The sequence below is a fragment of the Aedes albopictus genome, chromosome 3 (genome assembly GCF_035046485.1).
Source record: "Aedes albopictus strain Foshan chromosome 3, AalbF5, whole genome shotgun sequence".
Taxonomy (NCBI): domain Eukaryota; kingdom Metazoa; phylum Arthropoda; class Insecta; order Diptera; family Culicidae; genus Aedes; species Aedes albopictus.
In genome coordinates, this window is record NC_085138.1 from 313,041,743 (window position 1) to 313,051,140 (window position 9,398).

At 40.6% G+C, this 9,398-nt stretch overlaps 1 long non-coding RNA gene across 2 annotated transcripts; it reads right to left on the reverse strand.

Moving 5' to 3' along the window:
- Positions 1-2,870: 2,870 nt before the first annotated feature.
- Positions 2,871-3,796, reverse strand: LOC109406255 (uncharacterized). Of its 2 annotated transcripts, XR_003895463.2 has the most exons (3): positions 3,471-3,796; positions 3,211-3,407; positions 2,871-3,152 (listed from the first exon to the last, which is right to left on the reverse strand). It is a non-coding gene; the product is annotated as an uncharacterized LOC109406255 (long non-coding RNA). The 2 variants fall into 2 exon arrangements; XR_009999107.1 differs by having other exon boundaries at positions 3,211-3,796.
- Between the last annotated feature and the right edge of the window lie 5,602 nt (positions 3,797-9,398).

The following is a 9,398-nucleotide window of genomic DNA, read 5'->3' on the forward strand; positions in this document are numbered from 1 at the left end:
AAGAGTTTGAACTAGCTTCAACATTTCTTACATGTTTCCGGAATGTCTGAGCAGCTTTGGAATAAATTCTTCCACTGTCTTTGTCTAACTGTTGACACAACATGTTAAGATGAGCAATACTGTTGATTTTGTAAAACGTTAATTTAGTCTTGTACCATCTTCGCATATTGTTCCTCAATACTTTAAGTCTCTTTCGCTCTGAAAATTTTTTTGTCATGCGTTCGAACATGCCCTCAATCTCTGAACAGAACGCAACAAATGATTCACCCTTTTTCTGTTTCCTGTCTTTAACTTCCTGTAGCAGTTTTCTGTCTTTATTAGGGTCCCCGAATCTTATTTTGAGATGTTTTGCGAAACTATCCCACGTCCTATATTTCTTTTTGTATGTGAAATACCACCGTCTAGCTTCCCCGGTAAACAGAATGTAAGCTTGATCTAAGAAACGGTCATTTGGAATTCGCTCTGCCGAAATCAGTTCGTTGACCTGGAATACGAAGTCCGAGACATCCATTCCATGTGAATCTCCGCTAAATTGAATGCCCCATCTATCCAAGCGATAATGCTGCATACGATCATCTCTACGATTCATGGACGGATAACTGTTCCTATAGCTTTCTGAGGTATCTGAACTTGACATTGATGATAGCAAACTACTCAACGAATCTAAGGACGAACTATCGTCATCTGTTGACGCCTGCTCCGGTAAACGTTTATCTCCACTTCTTTTTGCCCGCGATGTGCTTTTTTCCTTTTTCTTCTTCACATTTTGAACCTGCCTTGAACTTTGCTGATGTTTTCTACCGTCACGATTTTTGGGAATTGCACCAAAATGCCTAGCTTCCATTTTCCTTAACTCTTTCTCTTGCATCATACTTTTAACCGTTTCCGGTCCTATTCTCAATTCATTCATGTTTGGTAAATTCTTGAAAAGGTCGCCAACTGTTTTAGGTGTTGGTTCATGCATAAACTGTTTGTTCTGATGATAGTTAAGTTTTTCGTGGTTAGCCAGACTACTGTGGAATTTTATGGCACCTTCAAATTTTTGCTGAGTATCCTTCTTTCCCGTATCTAACTGATTAAGTTCAATGCCACCCACTGCCTCGTCAAACTTTTCCTTTTCCGAATCACTTAAGTTCATTAGTCTTCTCGCGGTTTCCTTGTACACGTTCATCAATCTCCGGATTGTCATTACTACGTCATATTTTTGTTCTTCTTGAGCCAAATCCAGTACTATTGTTCTGTGAACTCGTTCCTTCCAGTGTCGTAGTTGAGATATCCACCTTACGTGAATATCTCCCTTAAGCCCATGTTCTATTTCTGCCAGCTTTCTCAACACTAATGGCAATTCTTCAGAAAAGAAAATTTTCTCCTGTATTTGAATTGGCTGGTTTCCTTCCATTTTGAAACAGTGTTTCAGTCTTTCACGTTTGTGCAAATCGGATTCGTTTTCTAATTTATTCCTTATTCGAAGTTCATATTCTAATTCCTCCTCACTCAGATCAAACGCATTTATGTACGTTGTATTCATTGCTTGAGCCATTTTAATGTTATTCAGTTTTTATTCTATTTCAGGATATTGGTATCAAAATGGAAAAATATTGAATAGTAAAATAATATGAAAATAGAAAAAAATAATGTGAGTGTAAAACGTGAATATGTGATTTTCAATTCAATTATGAGAATAATATATACAAAACTTAAAAAGAAACCTTCTAGCTACTCAAAAAAAAATCCAAAATCTTACCGAAAATGCAATACTATATACAGTGTTCGAATCAATTATGTGCAATCCCACTTAAAACTATCAACTTTAAACTTAATTCCGAATTCAAAAAATGGGTGATTAATTCAGCGAATAATTAAACTAAATTTCAAAATTCCTGTGAGACGAGCCTTCTAGAGTTGGGCGCCAATGTAAGGAGGATCTTGTGGGGGCCACCAAATTCCCAGCTTCAGCGCCAGACGATGGTATCGTCTGCCAGGAATTGCGGATCGAATTGCCCAGCTAGCTGTTGTTTCAAGCCCACAACAAGATCAACCGGTAGCATCAAAACCCCAATTAACTCAGTAGACCGAATCACCTAAAGCCCAATTCAATTTCAAGAACTTTCTTATTAAGTAGTTAAAAGATCTCGTTCATAGTTAGAAATAAGCGTTAAAGTTTATTGAAGAAGCAACAAATTGTGTTCTAGCAATTTGGGGATAAATCGCAACTACTTTCTAGGTTGCATTACGAGAACAAAATTTATTATAAAAATTTAATTTATTCCAAGGGTGTTTCATTTCCAATTTGTTCCTAACAGGCCTATGAGCGCTTTTGGGTTCTCTGAGAACATTAAAAAAGATCTTGGATCTCTGGCCCTACTGTGACGTCACTCCTGATTGATAGTGTGTAATCTCTTATTGAGTCGATTAGGCAATCAGTGAGAGGGTAATACAATCATGGTTGGGTATAATAGTACTTGTTCGAAGCGTGGTGTATCCATACAAGGCAGTGCGATAGGAGTACTTACAGGTTCAGTAGTGGTTACCTATGCCACTCGGGGGTAGTCGCGAGCTCTCAGGTAGCGATCCGAGGGCATGCGATCGCTCCAGGTTGTTGTGAAGGCCGGGCACGGCCCATCTAGCACCAGCAAACTTCTAGGACGTCGGTATACGAGCACCACCGAGCAGTCCTTCGGGTCGACGCCCAGCACGTATAGGGGTTCGGCGACGACGATGGTTACGAGCCGTGGGGACGCTCCTTCCAACGGCGAGGAAGGCTCGTCGTTGCTCTCGGAGAGATCGTGGATGCTGTGTGACTAGGCTTGGTTGTAGTAGGTGGATTTCGGGCAAAGGCGATGTGAGGCGGGAAGCACGTGAGTCGGGGGGGTAACCTCGCTGGCGTGGCGATCCTTTCCCTTCTAGACCACTCGCTGAACCTCCTGGGAGGAGCGTGAGAATGCGAGGCCGAGATTTTTACCGCTGGCCGACGCTCTCCAGGTGGACTATCGCGGCGCGCAGCCACAAGGCTATAGTGCGCACCTAGGCAGGTTCCCAATGCTTCCGTCACTAGCCCTCAAATGTTTCGGATTCGACGAACGAGCGATGCCGATCCGATGCCTATCCGACACCAACCCCAAAGACTTCGGCACTCCGCCGGCACGTGGGCACTGTACATAAATTCCAATGAGAGTACTCTCATCGCAAATATTTTAACCCAAAATTTACCTCTCTTCTTGCTCGATATTTGCACACTGATTACGCGATATAATTTCTTGAATAACTTCTCCGACTTCTGTTTTAAAGGAATTACTTAAGATTTTGCTTCTTCACTTTTAAGGTTATTAACTTACTCGAATCGCTCTATTTTCGCTACACGGTTCGACTCACTAATTGCGATCCAGAAATTAGAAATAAAATCACCTCTGGAAATAATTAAATTTGGTTTTAGAATCACTTAACACTTGCATATTTTTTTCTTTAATTACTTAATAATACTGCTAGATCGCACTTTCTCACTTAAAACTTTTTTTTTTTTTAAACCTTATCACTCGGCTGTCTAAAAGGAAAAGACCGAGAGTGCTATTTCTTCACTTCACGAAACCTATCATTTCTTTTTTAGTACTTATTCCATTTACGTCATATTTCCGGATTCCTTAATTTTAGTACTAATATTTCAGGTTGGCATTACTCTACGAACTAATCACCCACATTATTACCTTATACACGATCAACGAGATTGCACTGCTCGAATCGAACACCTCACCTACAGAAACTTATCGTTTCTCTTTTGAAACGAACGTTGCTCGTTTCAAACTCAAAGTGGCGTCCGAGTTCGAGACTGTCACGATGGTCAATAAAATTGCAGGAATTTGATATGACCATCAAGCATAGGAAAGGGCGTGATAATGTGGTTTGTGATGCTCTGAGTCGAGCTGTGTGTGCTATCTTTGAAAATTCCACTTCAAAATGGTACAATGATTTGAAGAAGAAAGTCAGTGACACTCCAGAAAAGTATCAGAACTTTAAAATTGAAAACGGCGACTTATACAAGTTTGTCACTTCCAGATCTCATTTTGATATGGGCCGACTGGAATGGAAAGTGGTTGTACCACCTGACAAGATGGTGCAACTAGTTGAAGAGGAACATGCCAAACTAATGCATCTGGGGACAGAGAAAACCCTAGAGCGAATTAAACTAAAGTATTACTGGCCTAAGATGAAAACCGATGTTAAAAGGATTTTGTCTAAATGCGGCACTTGCAAGCAGTCCAAACATTCGACTATTGCCACAATTCCTCCAATGGGAGAACAGAAGGATGCAACGCGTCCGTTCCAAATGATCGCTATGGACTACATTAGTGGTTTTGTTCGTAGTAAGTCAGGAAACAGTGACTTGTTAGTTTGTCTGGATGTGTTCACTAAATATGTTCGTTTGTTTCCTGTTAAGAAAATAAGTGTTGACAGTTTGACTCAGATAATTAAATGTGATTGGTTTTTAAAATTTGGTGTTCCACAAGTGTTAGTCTCAGATAATGCTGTAACGTTCCTAGCAAATAAGTTCCAAGATTTGTTGTCCAAATTTCATGTCCATCATTTTAAAAATGCTAGAAGACATTGTCAAAACAACCCGGTTGAACGTGTGAACCGAGTCATACTTGCTTGTATTCGTACATATTGCCAGAATGATCATCGCATCTGGGATTCTCAGATTCCTGAGATTGAGTTTGCTATCAATAACACCAAGCATTCGTCTACGGGATTTACACCCTTTTTTCTCTAAGATCTCACTCTCTACTGTTCATCTGCTCTTATCACCACCCTGCAATGATAAGAGAATACTGTCCCCACACATCAGCTCTGCAACACTGATCAGCAGTTGGATCGCACTCGATCACCAGTTCTCGGTTAACCGCAAAGCAGGCACAACGCGCGCGAAAGTTTACACACGTTGAGGTGATAGTTAGCCTGACCGTAGAAGAACGTTTTGTGAACCGAACAGAATTTGTTGCAAGTGAGATTTTGCAGTTGTGTTATGGAAGTATGGTGATTCTGGCAGGCCTAGAGCAAGCCACACAAATTTCCACCATATCGTGCATGCAGCTCCAGAAAGGAGTAATGGAGTAGAGTGATGGAGTGTTTGAGATCGGCCTTTTATTCACCAACAAACATGGGGTAGCTGTGCCACTGGATCCTTGGCGCGATCGATTGGGAGCTCCAGTGCTGGAATAGCTGGTATGCGACCGGCAAATGAACTTCTGTCCACACAGGCGGGACAACCAGTAGTCGTCGCGGGATACACGAGACACTGACGCCCACACACACACTAAACATAGGATTAGTAGTAGGTTAAGCAGTAAAAACGTAAGTACTAAATATACACCCTTTTTTCATTGCATGTAAAATTTATGCTTCTGCTTATTTACGGATTGACTCGATTACGCTTCATGACTGGTTCCACTAATCGAACCGATTTAAGGCTGGTGTAGGTACGTGGGCAATGGGGATCAGTACCGCCAGTTCCATCTTTCAACCTATTTTGTCTCCAATCTCATGCGACCTTCTTTGGGGAAGGTGACAGAGTCCCTCACAATTTATAACAGAGAAATCCGAAGGTCAAAGAGGATAAATTGGAGGCACACATGTGAAAACATTGAGAGTACTCCAATTGCAGCCAGGTTGCAAAAAGTCCTCGCTAAAGACCATTCAATTGGCCTGGGAACTCTTAAAAAAGAGAATGGCTCTTTTACAACGAGTACCAGTGAAATTTTAGAAACAATGATGAAAACGCATTTTCCGTGTTCTACGCTTGTTTCAACTCAAGACCAAGATGCATCTGTATCGCAAACTGATGACAATGAAACCAGGAGATATAGTCATGAAATTCATGATTCAACTGGGTTAGAAAGTTTCAGGAGTGATGCATGCATTATGGCCAATAAAATTATAACAGAACAAAAAGTTGAATGGGCGATAGATTCCTTTGAACCCTTCAAAGCGCCTGGTAGGGATGGAATTTTTCCTGTACTACTGCAGAAGGGTAAAGAAACCTTAACACCCATTTTAACTAAATTGTTCAGATTGAGCTTATCGTTATGCTACATCCCTAAAGCTTGGCGAGAAGTGCGTGTCACTTTTATACCAAAGGCAAGTAAGAAGGATAAATCATCACCAAAATCCTTCAGACCCATAAGTTTATCGTCCGTTATGCTAAAAATAATGGAAAAATTACTAGACGAGCATATTAAATCGTCATACTTAACAAAAAGCCCTTTAAGCAAAATCAATTTGCATATCAAGAGGGCAAATCTTCGGTAACTGCACTTCATAAGTTGGTTACAAAACTGGAAAGATCTTTTGAAGCAAAAGAGATTTCACTTGCAGCGTTCCTTGACATTGAAGGAGCGTTCGATAACACATCCTACAGTTCAATAAGGAATGCTATGTCAAAACGTGGTTTTGACGGATGTATTGTTAATTGGATTGGAAAAATGTTATCAGAAAGAGAGATATCATCAAATCTTGGCAGCTCATTTATTAGCGTTAGAGCAGTGAAAGGGTGCCCACAAGGAGGCGTGCTATCACCTTTATTGTGGTCCTTGGTAGTTGATGATCTTCTCAAACAATTGGAAGCACAGGGCTTTGAAATAATTGGCTTCGCTGATGACATAGTCATAGTAGTCCGTGGAAAATATGACCATACTATCAGTAACAGAATGCAAACTGCCTTAAATCTGGTCTCTTCATGGTGCGATAATGAAGGCTTAAATGTCAATCCTTCTAAAACCACGGTCGTACCGTTTACACGAAAGAGACAAATTTCAATAACTAACCTAAAATTGAAAGGAACTCTTTTGGAACTTTCAAGCACAGTCAAGTATCTCGGAATACATCTTGACAGTAAGCTAAATTGGAATTTGCATCTTGAGCAAGTGATTGGAAAAGCCACAAATGCTCTATGGATCAGCAAAAAAACTTTTGGTAAAAAATGGGGACTGAAGCCGAAAATGATCTATTGGATTTACACGGCAATTGTGAGACCCAGAGTTACATATGCGTCACTAATCTGGTGGCCTAAAACAAATGAAAAGCTAGCTCAGAAGAAGCTTGAAAAACTTCAAAGACTTGCTAGTCTTTCAATTACTGGTGCAATGCGAAGTACGCCGACTAAAGCGCTAGACACTTTACTCTTCTTACTTCCATTGCATCAATTTGTTCAATTAGAAGCTACAAAGAGTGCTTTAAAGGTTAAAAGAACTACAAACCTCTTTGAAGGTGACCTGAGAGGCCATCTAAGTATTCTAAAATCAATTAGTATCAACTCGTTAATCACAAGTAACAGTGATTGGATGAGCAGAAGGTACAATTTTGAACGCACTTTTGAAGTGATTAATCCTGGGCGAAATCTGTGGACAAATGGGGGCCCAGAACTACATCCAGGATCAATCGTGTTTTACACCGACGGATCGAAACTGAACGACCAAGTTGGTGCAGGAGTAACTGGCCCCGGGATTAACGTATCAATTCCCATGGGCAAATGGCCAACTGTTTTTCAAGCTGAAATTCAGGCAATTTTAGAATGTTGTAATATTTGTTTACGCAGAAATTACAGATATTCAAAAATATGCATTATGTCTGATAGTCAAGCAGCTCTAAATGCTTTGAAATCAGCAACATGCTCTTCCAAACTTGTTTGGGAGTGTATCCTATCACTCCAACAATTAGCTTGCCGTAATCAGGTGAAGCTGTTTTGGGTTCCAGGACACTGTGGAATTGATGGAAACGAACAAGCTGATATGTTAGCAAGACTTGGTTCGTCACACCAATTCATAGGACCAGAACCGTTTTGTGGTGTGTCTGGGTGTTCTCTCAGAATGGAGTTTAAAACATGGGAACATGAATAAATAATATCCAACTGGGAAAATACCACTTTTGCGAGGCAGTCAAAACGTTTCATAAAGCCAAACTTTTCAAACACTCGCAAAATCTTAGAGCTGTCAAAAAGAGATCTAAGTACTTTTACTGGCCTGCTAAAAGGCCATTGTCCGAACCGTTATCATATGAAGCTAATCGGAAAGCTTCAGAATGATATATGTCGTTTTTGCGACATTGATACAGAAGACTCGGAACATTTGTTATGCCGTTGTCCGGCAATTGCTGTTAAAAGAATTAGGTTCTTCGACAAGGGGCTGATAGAACCCCTTGATGTCTGGAGAACAAATCCCAATACGGTTGTACAGTTTATCCGAGCTGTGTCACCATGTTGGGATCAAACGCACAGTCAAGGTTTGATTATTGCTAACAGTAGTAATACGTCAACTTGATATAGCTAAAACAAACTGGGGCATATGTCACAATAGATCTAATAACTGGTCGTAGTGACTTAGATACCCAACAAGGAATAAAAAAAAAAAAAAATATTCAATTTCATCTTATTGCGTTTAGTCATAAAAGCTAGTAGGTACAAATTTGCTAAGGGTGCTTACCCCCCCTGCTGACTGAAAAGCTGGCTACGCCCTTGTTTACAGCTCCTTTGTCCACTAGTTAAGTTCTCAGGTAGTAAGTATGTTGGTGTTTATAGAACACCACTAAGAAAAAGATTATGTCCCAGTGTGGATGTCAGGCTGCAAAGAAGAAAAATAAACTTGCAGTAGAAAATGCTTCACACACTCCAGGACACTACATTAAATTCTTAAGCGTAAAAGCACTGAGAGTATTTCAAACAAAGATAAAAAAAAAACATCGCTGTTAAAATTACAAAGCGTACTCGATGAAAACGCAGATCCAAACCGTCTCTCTTCCCGACCGAAAAATTAAACTGCAGTACTTCAAAGCAAAAAATAAAACTCACAATCCAGAATGAGAAAATTCTCAAAATGAGAAACATAAAACCGTTCACGCGCGCCGTCATGCCGCCTGCGAAAATCCTTTTTCCACCCGGTTCCAGGAAGACCACGCTACGCGGCGGTCGGTGACGAATAGTGGTGAACGGACGAATCGTGGCAAAATATTCAAATGGGCGGATTAGAGGAACAACAGAGTAGAAAATGGAAATGAGTGGAACTGATGCTGGAGCTGTTATCTTTCCTGCAGGTTCTTCCGGGCATTTCCCGGTAGTGCTTTTTGATGTCGTTCCAGTCCAGTTCACATTCTGGACGAACAAGAATGCAGAGCAGAGACGTGTCCTCATCGAATCATTAAACGTTATTGAATGAAAACTTCCCGGATGGTTGTTACAAATGGTTTGAATAATAACCCGCCATCATCACTGCTGCACTAGGTATTGTTAGGGAAAACGTCGTTAGGAAAAACTTTTTCAATTTTCGCTTAGAGAAGGGGATTAACTCATACCTTTTAGCTCATTACCGCTCGTACACCTGGTACCTACGTCGTCGGCTGCTTGTCCCGATGATGAC